This window comes from Dendrobates tinctorius, unplaced genomic scaffold, assembly GCF_039654945.1.
Source record: "Dendrobates tinctorius isolate UK_male_01 unplaced genomic scaffold, ASM3965494v1 ptg000016l, whole genome shotgun sequence".
Lineage (NCBI taxonomy): Eukaryota > Metazoa > Chordata > Amphibia > Anura > Dendrobatidae > Dendrobates > Dendrobates tinctorius.
The window spans coordinates 40,730,450-40,746,797 of NW_027361684.1; the positions used below are offsets into that span (position 1 = coordinate 40,730,450).

At 48.4% G+C, this 16,348-nt stretch overlaps 2 protein-coding genes across 3 annotated transcripts in view; one reads left to right on the top strand and one right to left on the bottom strand.

The window, feature by feature from the left end:
- LOC141080473 (tricarboxylate transport protein, mitochondrial-like) overlaps positions 1-16,348 on the bottom strand; it is a 40,211-nt gene that overhangs the window by 21,115 nt on the left and 2,748 nt on the right. The window lies entirely within an intron of this gene.
- The window catches only part of TEKT1 (tektin 1), a 73,631-nt gene continuing 69,614 nt past the window's right edge, over positions 12,332-16,348 (top strand). Inside the window, exon 1 of the mRNA XM_073565714.1 lies at positions 12,332-12,414. The gene's annotated coding sequence lies outside the window, so the exon portion shown is untranslated. The remainder of the gene's footprint in view (positions 12,415-16,348) is intronic.

Consider the following 16,348-nt stretch of genomic DNA (forward strand, 5'->3'; position numbering starts at 1 on the left):
AACATGTCCTTTCAGCCTTCAATACTGTACAGAGTAATTACTGCAGTTGGCGTTTGTGGTAGAAATTAATTTTCTTGAGTAGCTGAATGATAAATTCCCACAGAATATATAAATATCATCGCTTATTTGCGAACTCCTTCATGACAACATAAACAGTATTGGAAAGTGCCCTTGAAGACCGTCACTTTAAAGAGTAACCATCACTGAAAGTTATATTGTATAAATCAATAATACGTGTGAAAATAAACTTTATAATTCAGAGGGTGAAGTATTAAACACATCACCAATTTGCTAAGTAAATATATTTCTAAAGGTGCTATTGACATGAAATTCTTAACAGATGCCGATAACAACCCATCTAATACGCACAGGCAAATAAGTCAAACTATAGAGGTCCATAAATTAAAGTTGTGTGTAATTAGAAATGACACACACAAAAAAAAAAAAAAAGAAGTATATGTAATACTTCGTACAAAAGCCTTTACTGGTGATGACCGCTTCAAAATACCTCTTGCATGGAGAAACTAGTCGCATGCATTGCTCAGGTGCGATTGGTTCATTCTTTCCCACAGACTTCAAATCCTAAAGGTTCTATGGGCTCCTTGTATGAACTGAGCTTTAATTCTTTCCATAAATTTTCTATTGGATTCAGGTCAGGTGATTGGCTGGGCCATTCTAACAGCTTTACTTTCTTTCTCCGACACCAATTGAGGGTTTCCTTGGCTTTGTGTTTAGGATGCCCTCCCTCGTTTCATTTTCATCATCCTGGTAAGCGATAGCAGATCATCAAGAATGTCTTGGCATATTTGGCCTTCCTTCAATTACATGAAGTTTGCCAGTGCTGTATGCTGAAAAACAGCCCCGCACCATGTTTCCACCTCCAAAACTTCATTCTTGGTATGTTGTTTTGAGTGTGATATGCAGTGCCTTTTGACCTCCAAATATTGTGTGTATTCCGGCATCCAAAGAGTTCAACTTTGGTCTCATCTGACCAGACTATGTTCTCCCAGTATTTTACAGGCTTGTCTAAATGTAGTTGAGCAACCTTATAATGTGCTAGAAAATGCTTTTTGTTCAGCTACAGGGTCTTGGTGGTGAGCATGCATACAGGCCATGGAAGTTGAGTATTAAGGTACTGTCACACATAGCGATGTACCAGCGATCCCGACGAGCGATATGACGCTGTCAGGATCGCTGGTACATCGCTAAGTGGTCGCTAGTGAGCTGCCACACAGGCAGATCTCACCAGCGACATCGCAGGGGTTGGGGGTCGCTACTTACCTGTCACACCAGGCGATCCTGCGTCCTCCCGCCCGGCTCCACGCGTCGCTCGTCTCTCCACAGGAAGCGCCGCAGGAAGCTGACGACGAGCAACAGTCCTGAACGTTCTCGCGCGATCAGCGATAACCAGCGTGGGAGCCGGTCTTAGGTAAGTATCAGACACAGCGATATCGCTAGCAATATCGCAATAACGTCACAAGTTATAGCGATATTGCTAGCGATATCTCTTAGTGTGACAGGCCCTTTACTTAGTTTTATTTGAAACAACTGTACCTGCTGATACCAGCAGGTGGTCCTGACTTGTGGATAACTCTTCTGAGAATTCTTTTTACACCTCTATCTGAAATATAGATAGCACCTGGCTGTGACCAGTTTATGGTGAAATGATGTTCTTTTCACTTCCTTATTATGGCCCCAACATTCCTCACTTTAAACTTCAGTAGTCTGATAATTCTTCTGTAACCAATGCCATCAGTATGTTTTACAACAATAAGGTTTTGAAGGTCTTGAGACACCTCACTGGTTTTACACATGAGATGTTTCTTTTGTGGCACCTTGGTAAAGAGACACCTTTTTATAGGCCATCAGTTGAACCAGCTGATATTTTTTACTAAGTGGCAGAATTGCTTTCTAACTACTGATAGATTTCAGCTGGTGTCATGACTTTCCATGGCTATTTGCACCTGTTTTTCTTCATGTTTTCAATACTTTTTCCCTGTGCCATTTCTCATTATTACACATCTTAATTTATGGTTTGATTTCTTTGCCTGTGTGGATTGGATGGGTTATTACTGACATCTGGTTGGAATTTCATGTCAATAGTACCTTTAGAAGTGTATTTCGTCAAAAAATTGGTGACGTGTTCAACATGGATTTCACCCACTGTATATTACATGCGAGAAATCTACTTTTCTCCTCCAGGCTCCTACTACTAGGCACTGGAGCATCTGAAAGCCTTTCCGGCAATTTGGAAAGGGGCTTTCTATAAATAGGAGGATAATAAGTTCAATGACCCCTATCCAATCTCATAATGGCATATATAATGAACTAAATTTAATTTCATTGAATAAAAGGAGCAACTTAAAAGCTCAGTAATCAATCACTTGTGACGCAGAAGCCCAACTGCATGCCAGTCAATATCATCCAAGTCTCCTACCATTAATCAACAAAATCTTGTCTCAGACTAGAAAAAGAAAAGAGCAATCACTTTTCAGATCACAGTAGACGGCAGAGAGAATCTGTAGATATGGCATCCGTTATTTATTTACAGCAAGAAGTAAAATAACTCTAGTCATGGCTGGATGCCAGGGATGGGGAATGAATTATGGATGGATCATGTAGAGTACTTGTTATCCGTGAAATACAACGACAACCGTCAGATGAATTGCAAAAAAAAAAAACCCATTTTAATTTTTAATTCACTTGACGTCAATAAAACTATTCCCCTGGAAACGTGGACGAAGCATGACTGATTGGCGTGTAACATTTCCATCCTTCATTACTTGGCACGTTATTAAACTTTGGCTATTGAGACACTTCTGATCAACTTCCCTTTCTCTCTATCCTTTTATTTAAAAGGAACTTCTGCAGTTTTGATCCTTGAAAACTGCGGATAGCACTGGACAGGAGATAGATTGTAAAAGTCCAGTGGGTGTGTTCTCCATGTGAAGTGTCCTTGCTCTCAGCACTGCATGCTTCCCTACTCTCGCCTCTATTGACAGATTTAGCGGTCCTCTGGGTGGACGCTAGAGCAGTCTCTGAGGAGCAGAGGGGAGGAGCTCTGCGCCCAGCGTAGAGAACTCAGGACATTAAAGATCCGCCCATCAGACCCTTGCAGCATACGATGGATTAAAATTTGTTAAATCTGGTCCCTTCCCAATAGATTTTGATGTAGCATGATTATTGCGTTAGCGTATGCGAAACGCGCGTTGGGGTTAAGGGTGTGCGAAAGGGCAAGATCATGGGTAAGCAACAATACCTCTGAGTTTACTAGTACTTTGGTATTTTTTAGTGTATGCAGACTCAAGCTTTCATGGTGTTTATCACTTAGCAGGACCTGATTGTTACCAGAACCATTTCATGTTTGGATATACATTTGGGTCTCTGCTTGTGTGTCTTATGGGCATTTTCTGCTGCTGATTACAGATATCACATCTTTATTATTCTGATTTTTCTTGACATTATGAACTACTACCTATGTATTTTTGTGGCTTCACCTTGGACCCCATGTTTTAACTGCCTTGTTTTAGTAGTAAACGTCTTAATATATTTTGCTATGTACGGTAATAAAATTTGATTTATATTTTTACTTCTATATATTTGGCTTATATAGTATATAATAATAGAACTTGGACCCTCAGATACATCTAAAATCATATGGAGAAAAAGTCCAATGGAAGTATACAGTCCGTCCAATTTTCCATCTTTTTTGGGATAATCAAGATATATACACACATGTGTGGGTCTGACATCCGAAAAACCCATTGATCATCAGTTACAGCTCCGGTCAGGGTGCAAAATAGGAGCGGATGAGCAGTTCTCTGCACATAGTACACAGCTGTGCTGTTCAGCTCCATCCAATGTTTACATCTGGCCACCGCCAAGAACAGCTGATCAGTGGATATCAGGTGCCTCAGGTCCCCATTTTGATATTGATGACCTCCTTGTCAAAGGATAGGTCATCATCATCATCAACATTAGATGCCCAGACAAACCCTCTTAAAAAAAAAAAACAGAGAAGAGGAAGAGGAAGAGGAGGGGGCTATTCTGTGCACACAGGACCTGTGATGAGGTCACGGGAGGGGCGGAGTCAGGGGGTTACATGATCAGGGGCTTCAGCGGCTGCAGGGCTCTGCTGTGCTGGTTGTCATGGTGCTGGATGAGGTGAAGTAAGTTTCTGTGTAGGCTCAGGAGGGGTTTAAAAGGTGGTTGTAGCAGAGCTGTGTGTGTATGAGGTGTACAGAGCGGAGCAGAGATATGCATGTATGAGGTGTACAGAGCGGAGCAGAGATATGCATGTATGAGGTGTACAGAGGAGGGGAGACGTTTGTGTATGGGGTGAACGGAGCCGTTTGTGTATGAAGCGGAGCCAAGTGTGTACGGGTCGGGGTGTACGGAGCGGAGCTGTGTGTTCAATGTGTACGGAGCGGAGCCATACATGTGTACGGCGTGTACGGAGCAGAGCCGCGCGTGTACGGAGCAGAGCCGCGCGCATGTACGGAGCAGAGCCGCGCGCGTGTACGGAGCAGAGCCGCGCGCGTGTACGGAGCAGAGCCGCGCGCGTGTACGGAGCAGAGCCGCGCGCGTGTACGGAGCAGAGCCGCGCGCGTGTACGGAGCAGAGCCGCGCGCGTGTACGGAGCAGAGCCGCGCGCGTGTACGGAGCAGAGCCGCGCGCGTGTACGGAGCAGAGCCGCGCGCGTGTACGGAGCAGAGCCATGTGTGTATAGGGGGTGTGGAGCAGAGCCGTGTGTGTATAGGGGGTGTGGAGCAGAGCCGTGTGTGTATAGGGGGTATCAGGTGCAGTAATAGGGACACATACGGCAGCAGCGGCTCAGCATTGGGGTATCAAATGCAGTAATAGGGACACATACGGCAGTAGCGGCTCAGCATTGGGGTATCAGGTGCAGTAATAGGGACCCATACGGCAGCAGCGGCTCAGCATTAGGGTATCAGGTGCAGTAATAGGGACCCATACGGCAGCAGTAGAGGCTCAGTATTGGGGTATCAGGTGCAGTAATAGAGACACATACGGCAGCAGCAGAGGCTAAGTATTGGGGTATCAGGTGCAGTAATAGGGACACATACGGCAGCGGCGGCTCAGCATTGGGGTATCAGGTGCCGTAATAGGGACACATACAGCAGCAGAGGCTCAGCATTGGCGTATGTGTCCCTATTACTGCACCTGATACAGCAGCAGAGGCTCAGCATTGGGGTATCAGGTGCAGTAATAGGGACACATACGGCAGCAGCGGTTCAGCATTGGGGTATCAGGTGCAGTAATAGGGACACATACAGCAGCAGAGGCTCAGCATTGGGGTATGTGTCCCTATTACTGCACCTGATACCCCAATGCTGAACCGCTGCTGCCGTATGTGTCCCTATTACTGCACCTGATACCCCAATGCTGAGCCTCTGCTGCTGTATCAGGTGCAGTAATAGGGACACATACGGCAGCAGCGGTTCAGCATTGGGGTATCAGGTGCAGTAATAGGGACACATACAGCAGCAGTGGCTCAGCATTGGGGTATCAGCAGGATCAGTGGTTTGTGCAGGTTGGGGCTACATGGTGATGGGGCTGGAATATGAGAAGTGAAACGTGTCGTTGTTGTATTCTCTGTAGCAGTCGTGGCTGGAGGAGTTGTCATGTCGGTCTGGGCCAGATGGAAAAGACGTGAAAAGTGACCGATTCCATCAGAAAGAACGTCAGCGGTAAGACACCAACTATACCTGTGCAGTAATCACATATGTTTTGTAGGACTGGCATTTACCACTGATCATATTGCGGTAATATCTATGTTGGTCTTTATATAGGGATTATTTTCAGTAACAGCGCAGTTATCTCCTACATCCACTATTAGGGTGCGTCACCGAGTTGTAATCACAGTTACCTAGTTAGGGGCCCACTCAGAAGTTTCGTCCCCCCTGAACCGAAACCCTAGCTACGCCTCTGTCTTATCGTCTAGAGTGTGTAGTTTTCTTTCCTTTTTGTTCCTTGGATTAGGGAGGAAGGATGGAAGGACTATCTCCTGTGTTCTATGGAAACTGGAGGCTACCTTAGGCAAGTATGCTGGATCAGGTGTAAGTGTTACCCTATCGTCCCTGAATTGTATGTAAGGAGGGAGTCTAGATAACGCCTGAATGTCACTTACTCTACGGGCTGACGCCAGCGCTACTAGAAAAGCCACTTTAAGAGACAGATTTTTTGTAGAGGCTGATGAAATGGGTTCGAACGGGGCCTCTGTCATGGCTGTGAGGACTAGGTTTAGATCTCATGGCATAAATGTATTTCTTACTACCGGTCTGGCCCTGCCTGTTACCTTAATAAATCTACTGATCCAATAGTTACTGGCGGTGTTGCAGTTAAAAAGGGCACCTAAGGCTGACACTTGTACTTTAAGGGTACTGGTGGAAAGCCCCATGTCCAGACCTCTTTGTAAGAACTCAAGGATCTGCGCTATCGGTGTGGATTGTCCAGCTACTACTCTCGAGTTCAGAAGGAATCTTTTCCAGATCCTAACATAGATCTTGGTTGTGATCGGCTTTTTGCTCTTAAGCAGGGTGTTAATCAAGGCTGGGGAGAACCCTTTCTCCCTTAGCAGTGACCGCTCAAAATCCACGCCGTCAGATGTAGGCCAGCCACCTGAAGATGGTAGACTGGGATAGGAGATCCGGGATGTCTGGAAGGACCCATGGGTCGGACACCGACATGGTCCTGAGGCATGAGAATCATGCCCTCTTGGGCCAAAACGGGGCGATCACTATAATCTTCGCCTTGTCCTTCCTGACTTTCCTCATCACCAGGGGTAGTAGAGACAGGGGAGGGAAGGCATATGCTAACCTGAAGTCCAAGAGGGCCTTCTCTGGGATATAGAGAGCAAAACTGTGACACTTTCCTGTTCTCCCTGGTGGCGAAAAGGTCCACTTCTGGCTGCCCCCATTTCTGTACGATCGGGTCGAAGATGGAGGTCTTTTAGGAACATTCCCCTTGTCTTAGAAGGTTGCGGCTTAGGAAGTCCACCGTGGTGTTTTCTCTTCCTTTTATGTGCAGAGCTGTTAGAGACAGAAGATGTTGCTCTGCCAGTTGGAACAGCCGCACTGCTACATTCATTAGGGGTCTGGAACGAGTCCCACCTTGGTGATTGATGTAAGCCACGGTGACCTGATTGTCGGAAAATATTCGAACATGGTGATCCTGTAGATATACAAGAAGGCTTTTAACCGCCTGCTCTACGGCTGTTAGCTCTTTCAGGTTGGAGGACATTTCCACCTGATGGTGATCCCATAGGTCCTAGACTAAGACCTCCCCCATGTGGGCACCCCAACCAGTAGGGCTTGCGTCCGTGGTGACTACACGGGTTATGTTATATTCCCAGGGCACTCCTCTGGCTAAATTGTTTTCCTCTAGCCACCAACTAAGGGATTTTGTAGTGTGTTGGGACAAAGTCAACTGTAGAGCAATGAACCGCGGTCAGGAGGGCGCCAAGGATGAGAGGGAGGTCTGTTTAAAGTCTTTATTCCATAACACATTTCAACAGCAGGACGCGGTCTTCCTCAGGTGGGTACAGCGTCCTCAACGAGGGTCTGCGGCTGGTGCTGACTTGGGCTTCTCATCTACCGTCCTCCCCACTGGTGTTGCTCACGCCAGCGCTTCATTGAGACCGCTTTCATTTTATCCATTGGGACAAAGTCAACTGGCCTTCTAGGCAACCCCCCAGGATTTTTTGATGAAGCAAAACCTCGCCCTGTAGAACCCTTGTATGGAACTGGGCCCACCGGACCGCGGGTATGCAGGACGAGAGGGAACCTAGGAGAGACATTGCTTTCCTAAGGGACATGGTGGGGTTATTGGAGGCGTTCAGGACCTGATACCGTAGGCAAATTAATTTTTCGGGTAGCAGACGACACTCCTGATTTTGTGAATCTAGGATTAGGCCCAAGAACTGCTGAATTATCATGGGCTGTAGACTTGGACTTTTTAATGTTTAGTAGCCACCCTAACCATTCCAGAGCAGACTTTGCTTTTTGCAATTGATCCAGACAATGGTCTGGTGTTTTGCCTACAATTAGGAAGTCATCCAGGTAGAGGATTACCAGGATATCTGCTTCGCGTAGATGGGCCATAACCTCCGCTATAACTTTAGTGAACACACGAGGGGCAACTGCAATACAAAAGGGAAGGGTGACATATTGGAAATGCTGTACCGACCCCTCCAAATGAACCGCCACTCTGAGGAAACGCATGGATGGGTATATGGTAGTAGGCGTCCTTTAAATCCAACACCACCATAAAGCAGTTTTCAAACAGTAACTTTATTGTGGAATTAATCGTTTCCATTTTAAAAATGGGCAAATGACCAGGAATTTATTGAGTGCCTTCAGATTGATTATGGTCCTGTAAGAGCCATCCGGCTTACGGACCAGGAATAGAGGGGAAAAATAGAAGCCTTTGCCCTTCTCCGCCTCCGGTACCTTTATCAGGACCTTTTTATAGCATAGGTCACGGATTTCGGTCTCTAGGGCAGACCTTAAAACTGTTCCGGGGGATACAGGAAAATTCTAGCCATAGACCTGAGGCTACCAACCCCAGGATCCAGTTACTGTTTGAAATCAGTCACCAGGCTTGGTAGAAGGCAGATAGTCTACCTCCCACTGGAGACGCTAGTCATTGGGGAGGTTTCTTGGTCTCACGGGATGATCCTTCCTCGCGTCCCCCTCCAAACAAACCCAGTACCTTTCCTCCTCTTATCTTCCCATCTGCCTCGATCTTTGGATGACCTTCTGCAGAAAAATCTCTTCCTAGTGAAGGGACGCCTATAGGAAGGGGTTGGCAGGGTAGGGAATTTCTTTTTATCGTCCCCGGCTTTCTCCAAAAGTTCATCTAGAACTGGACCGAAGAGATATTCTCCTTCACATGGGATGGAGCAAAGGCAGGATCTGGCCTGGATATCCCCGGGCCAGCACTTCAGCCATATAGCCCTTCGGGCTGCATTTGATAGACCTGCGGCTTTGGTCGCCATCCTTGCCGAATCTGCTGATGCATCGGCTAAAAAGGCTGCAGCATTCTGGATGGTAGGGAGGCTCTTCAGGATAGAAGACGGAGCCTCAAGAGAGTCTAACTGTGACTCAAGCTGGTCCAGCCAGACCATCATAGATCTGGCTGTGCAGTTAGCCGCCACCGCCGGCCTTAGGGCGCCAACTGACATTTCCCATGTCCCTTTCAGGTAGGAATCTGCCTTTTTGTCCAGCGGATCTTTCAAGGAAGCCATGTCGTCAAAGGGGATAGCAGATTTTTGGGATGCTTTAGCCACCGCTGCGTCCAATTTTTGGGCTTTATCCCATCTGTTCACCAAGGGGTCCTCAAAGGGATATCGGCGCTTAAAGGCCGGTGGTAGGGAGCCCTTTGTTTCGTATTTCTTCCATTCCCTATTGATCAGGTTCTGGACCTTGTCATTTAATGGGAAAGATTTACGTTTCCTGGGGTCTAGGCCGCCGAACATCAGGTCTTGTGCTGACCGTTCTGGTTTTGCGTCTGCTACCCCCATGGTAGCCCTTACCGCCTTGACCAACTTATCCACTTGTTCTAGACTCAAGCAAAAACGACTGGAGTCCTCCTCTAACGAGGACGCGGAAGAAGTTGAGGGCTCTGAGGAATCGTCATTTCCTCTAGGGCCAGCTGAGGAGTCCGACCCTGAGAAACTCGCTCCCTTTTTCTTCTTAGAGGATTCCCCTTGGGGTAAAGACTTTAGAGCCTTAACTTCCGATCTGATAATCTCCCTTAGACTCATAGCGAAGTCAGGGGCTTCTTCCGCCACCTGCAGAAGTGGGGAAAGTGTAAGGAATTATGTATGGTAATTTAGGCCTTTTTTTTTTTTCTTCCCCAATTCCCTGCCGTATACATGACTGACAGAGTTTTTTTAGGGTAGGCGTCTGGCGAGGGACAACTGCAAAGGGCGCACGCCCTGTTTTTCACTTTACCAGAGCACTTCTTCCCCTATAGGAGAGAAAAATACAAGGGGAATACTGCATCAGGGAACATTCACGAAGATCTCTTACCCGAGCAGTAGGAGTAGGTACCGGATCACGGGGGAGGCGAGCTGGGTCCTTCAGCCTGGAGGACCTTCTGTGGCTGGATTGCCCAGTACGTTTCTTCTGCTGGGAGCTTGCCTGGGGTCTCTCTGAGGCACGTTCCTGCTCTCGGTCCAGCTGGGCCACGGGAACTTCCGGCTCATCCATTGCTGCAAATGGGCCAAAAGCAGCCCTGCAGCGTTTCTGTGGCCTTTTATGCTCCTCCCCCTGGAAATCCGGGTCAGCAAGCGATGTGGCCAGGGGTTCTGTTACTCCCTCCCCCCTTTGGGTTGTCCGCGTCCCGCCTCCCCGCCGCTCCCGCCGCCATGTCGGGCCCCGCGCCGCCGCCACCCAAGCGACGAACAGAGAAAAGCCGGCATCCGACTTCCGACCCGAGGCCGCTGACCCCGCCCTCCCCACCGCGTCACTTCCGGCGCTTCAGTGAACACGCGGGGACGCGAAAAAAATGACAGCGGCGCAGCGCCACGGCCCGACCCAACCCGCTCCGTGCCCGCCCCCCATGCCACGCCAGCCGGCCCCAGATGACGGCCCGGACCGCAGAAAGGCTGCACCAGGAGACCAGGACGGCCCCAGGGGTTCGGGGAAACAAAACGTACTCACGTGCCAGCGCTGGCCCCGGAGACGGGCATCGTCCGGACCCCGCTCCCACCTGCTCCACACACTGTTGTGGATCCCTACCCGGACCCACCGTGGCGCTTCCAGGCAGGGCCGGACTGGGACTAAAATTCAGCCCTGGCAATTGAAGTTACACAGGCCCACTAGTCACATGGTGACTATATAATATTTTTGTACAGTTGTAGGTTACAAGAAGTGAGAGGAGATTAACACGACTATATAACATGTAGTCACAGCTGTGTCCAGTATTTCAGTTCAGTCCTATTTATTGCTTTTAGGTACAGTATTCCTCCCAAAGCTCTGTCCCCTTTTGTACGCATAGTGACAGAATTCCTGGCAGAACTGCTATCCATTGGGCAACCAGACCCCCTGGTCATAGCTGCCCCTATCATACCTCCCAACTTTTGAGGAAGGGAAAGAGGGAGAAAGACTGCGGCGCGCCGCTGCAAATTTTAGGCCACGCCCGGCCACACCCATTTCGCAACTAGCCACACCCATGTCCACGCCTAATCGCACCCATTTAGTACTGCTGATCACACTGACTTGTACTGAGGGCACAGTGGCTGGCATTATGGGCACACTGACTGGCACTAAGGAAGAGAGAAAACAGAGAGAGAGAAAAAAGCAAAAAGAGAAAGAAAGAGGGGAAAGAAAGAACAGAGAGACAGAGAATAGAGAGAGAAAGAAAGAAGTAAAGAAAAGAGAGAACAGAGAGAAAGAAAGAGGGGAAAGAAAGAACAGAGAGAGAAAGAAAAAAGAAAGATTAGAGAGAGAAAGAAAGAACAGAGAGAGAGAAAGAAAATGAGGGAAAGACAGAACAGAGAATGTGAAAGAAAGAACAGAGAAAGAAAGAAAGAAAAAGAGAAAGAAATAAAGAAAGATTCTATAAAGATACTATAGCAGCCCAGCTCCCATTGTAGTGCCCACCTGAGCCTCCCGGAGCAGGACATATCATGATCCGCTCACATGGCCGGCATCCCCGATTCCAAGGCGATCCTGCTGTCTGCGCTGTCGGAGGAGGACACGGTGATGGATCTGAAGCATTCCTGGTTCTGTTACAATCTCCTTAAGAAATTATCTCATTTCCGGTCAGCTTCCAGCACATCACTTCAGGTGGAACATCATGTGTGTGTTTTAAAATGCTCCTCGGGGCTCCACCATGTACTCCTGTGCCCGTGGGAAAAGCCCGCTTTGTATGCTTCGTACACACTTGGCTCCGCTCTGTACATCCCGTATACATATGGCTCCGCTCATCCCGTACACATATGGATCCACTCCGTACACCTCGTACACATATGGCTCCGCTCCGTACACCTCGTGCACATATGGCTCCGCTCCGTACACCTCGTGCACATATGGCTCCGCTCCGTACACCTCGTGCACGCGGCTCCGCTCCGTACACCTCGTGCACATACAGCTCTGCTACATCTATCCTGTAAACCCCTCCTGACCCCACACATACTTATCTCATCCAGCACCATGACAACAGCACAGCAGAGTCTTGCAGACACCAAGTGGCAAGGCTGAGCGCACAGGACCTGTGATGAGGTCACAGGAGGGGCGGAGTCAGGGTTCACATGATCAGGGGTCTGTACAAAGGCTCCTGATCATGTGACCCCTGACTCCTCCCCTCCTGTGACCTCATCACAGGTCCTGTGAACAGAGAAGGCAAGCGTCACAGGTCCTGCGAACAGAGAAGGCAAGCGACACTGTGAGTGGCTGCGGGGGGGGGGGGGGGTCTCATGCTACGGCGAGGATGGGGTGTGGGGGGGGGGGCGTGGTGGCTTATCTCCCTGCAGTGCGGGAGGAACTTGGAAACTATCACCGCCGTGCCCGCAGAGGGCCAGCAGCAGGAGCAACAGTGGCCGCAGCAGCTGGCAAGCGGCCAGATGATCGGGCGCTGCCGCCCGCGGCCCACATGACAGCGGCCCAGCGGGAAAATGCCCGGTTGGTTATATTGCCAATCCGTGCCTGCTTCCAGGGACCCCGCACTGACCGAGGTAGGAGACCCCCCCCCCCCCGCTACCTGAGTTAATCAGCCGGCCTGGGGATTCCTCATCCATGATGGTACGATCTGCAGGGAATCCTGTCCTTTAGGAACAGGAAACCAACTGATGCATGGGAGAGATGCCGCCCTTATGCATCTTTAGGATTTCTTGTTCCTGAAGGGCGGATCCCCTTTCTCAGGTGGTGCTGTCATGGACAATCGAATAAAAATGTTGTTTCAGATTAAATGAGACCTGAAGTCAGTCATGCCACCAGGGTCCGACTCTTGCTGTGGTTTGGGCAGCATGAGGCAGGTGACGATTCCCATCAGCTTTCTGCTCTATAGACAAAATTATTACTTTCTACCCAACAGTTTGTTTTTTTCTTCAATTAGTCACTAAAGACATCCGTCCTTGATATTTGGATAAGTGGATCAAGAAAAAAAAAAAAAAACATAGGCCGGCAACCTGACCTAAGGCATTTGTCACTGAAAGACTTTCCACAAGCTCCTGAAACAAACAGCCTTCAAAAACCTGGCAGAGAAAGCAGGCGTCGAGTTCCTACTAATCCCCGCCATTTTGGATAAGGACCAACTAGAGAAAGGGTATGTCAGCGGAGAGCAGTGGGCAAGGTCCAAGGCCGAGACGCTGGTCTGATCTGTGGGTGGAAAAAAGCAAAATGGCTTCCAAGGACACTTACAGGATCCACTTCCCCCAACTCGATATTGGTTGTGATATGAGACAGACTAGAAGCGAGAGAAATACATAACTTCATTAAAATGTTGTGGTGAACGGTTTTGCCTAGAGATGGGCGTCCAGCGGCCATATATCCTAGTCCGAATCGTCCATGGCGGGTGAATGTCCGATAGATAGGAGAACAGATAGATAGAACAGAACAGATAGATGTCACATTACCACTACTGTGTATAAGTATACACACCCAACGCCTTCGTGTTTATCTATACATCATATTACAACAGCCACAGCAAAAAAATAGCAATCTTCAGAAATATGGCATCAGTGGCAATTCTACAACACACCATGTCACCCATCCACAGGGAGACTACTGAAACCCATCACTTTAGCTATTAAAAAAAATAAACTAAATTCTAAGGCTTTATAGCCTGAGGCACGTGACAAGGCCCTTTTTAAAGGGAATCAGTCAGAAGGTTTTTGTCATTTAATCTGAGAGCAGCATGATGTAGGGGCAGAGGCCCCGATTCCAAGGATGTGTCACTTGCTTGGCAGCTTACTGTAGTTTCAAAACAGTTAGTGTTTTATCAGCAGGAGATTATCACTGCCAGACTAGGTTTTGCGTGCAACAAAGACTAGCTAATCTGTGTAAGGCCTCGTTCACACATCCTGAAGATTCTTGTACTGATGCAATCCGTGTGACCGCAGCCGCTGACTACAACTGGGGGTGCATATGTCCGTATTTGCAGTCTTTAAAAAAACAACAACAAAAAACAGACCGTATACGGACACAAAACAAAAACTGGACATATGGAGGAGGTTTAAGGGTGTGTAGGATAGGTCATCGATGTCTCATCGGTGGGGTTATGACACAGCTGACAGGCTGCACCCCACCGATCAACTGTTCTTGAGGTCAGCTGCACAGCCCCATCAACAGTATAGTGGCCACGGCCGGGTACTGCACATTCGCCGCCCTATTGAAATCACAAGTGGGTGGCTGTGCAGTACCCGGCCGCAGCCACTATTCCATCGACAGAACTGTGTTGTGCAGCTCCGTAACTGAGTATTCCTGGCCGCCGACGACACCGGTAATAGCCGAAATCAGACATTTATAGCCCATCCTAAGCATAGGCCATCACTGTTAAAGTCCCAACAACCCCTTTAACCCTCAGGATCCATTTCTACTGCCTGACAGTCATGAATGTCCATTATGCACTTTCATTGCCTGATTGACCTCTCTAATCAGGCAATAACCCAATGATTGATCACATGAAATTAATTTTAAGCTTGCTTAAAAATTATTGTTCTTGGCAGCACATTGTTCCTTGTAAACAGGACACGTGCTGCCGAGAACAATGATATTCTATGAGCCCAGAAGGATAGGATTAATGATCATTTTGTGCACGGAAGTGGAGTCAGCCGCTCTAAACAGGCAGTCAACTGACCGTCGATCGGTGGTCACTTCATCTAAGTGTAGCCTTAGACCCAGTAGCGTAGCTAGCAGGGGGGCAGAGGGGGCGCTCGCCCGGGCCTCTTGCTCTGAGGGGGCCCACCCACACCCAGAGCTTCTGCTACTGTTAACCAGGTCAGCGGGTGCTCACCGATGTAGTTAAAGGGGTTGTCCGGGCTTTTCACATAATCTCAGTACATATCTGGGCTGCAGAATTATGACAATAAGTAGTTTACTTTCTGTCACTAGTTTGCACGGTTTTCTAGATATTCTGAACAGAACGTCCAAGGGGGGTGTTATGGCATTGAAATGAGAACTAGTCGTAACCTCCTACTCTACTCCAAACCTGCCCTCTATAGCAACAACCCCACCCTCCATAGCTACAGGCCCTCCCCGTCCACATGAAGAAGCCCTAATCACACAGTAACAAATCCTCCAATGTACAGCGTGAGAGCTAATGTAGGGGTCATTATAGAGTATAGGAGCTAATGTGGGGCCAGTGTATGCTGGGGTCATTATACAGTATGAGAGCTAATGCAGGGGTCATTATAGAGTATAGGAGCTAATGTGGGGCCAGTGTATGCTGGGGTCATTATACAGTATGAGAGCTAATGCAGGGGTCATTATAGAGTATAGGAGCTAATGTGGGGCCACTGTATGCAGGGGTCATTATACAGTATGGGAGCTAATGCAGGGGTCATTATAGAGTATAGGAGCTAATGTGGGGCCACTGTATGCAGGGGTCATTATACAGTATGGGTGCTAATCCAGGGGTCATTATAGAGTATAGGAGCTAATGTGGGGCCAGTGTATGCAGGGGTCATTATACAGTATGGGAGCTAATGCAGGGGTCATTATAGAGTATAGGAGCTAATGTGGGGCCACTGTATGCAGGGGTCATTATACAGTATGGGAGCTAATGCAGGGGTCATTATAGAGTATAGGAGCTAATGTGGGGCCAGTGTATGCAGGGGTCATTATACAGTATGGGAGCTAATGCAGGGGCATTATAGAGTATAGGAGCTAATGTGGGGCCAGTGTATGCAGGGGTCATTATACAGTATGGGAGCTAATGCAGGGGTCATTATAGAGTATAGGAGCTAATGTGGGGCCAGTGTATGCAGGGGTCATTATACAGTATGGGAGCTAATGCAGGGGTCATTATAGAGTATAGGAGCTAATGTGGGGCCAGTGTATGCAGGGGTCATTATACAGTATGGGAGCTAACGCAGGGGTCATTATACAGTGCTAGAGCTAATTTGGGGGCCATTACACAGCCGATGAGCTAATGCGGGGGTCATTGTACAGCATGGGAGCAAATGTGGGGGTCATTATACAGTACAGTTTAAAGGCTACTGTGGGGGCCATCATAGTGTGGGAGTTACTGTGGGACAGGGGTGGGATTCAGCGGGTTCTCCCCGTTCGGTGGAAGCGGTTGTTAAAAAAGCAGCCGGTTCCCCGAACCGGGGAGATTCACAGCCGGGAAGGAGCAGGAGCAGAGGAGGACTCTTGCTCTG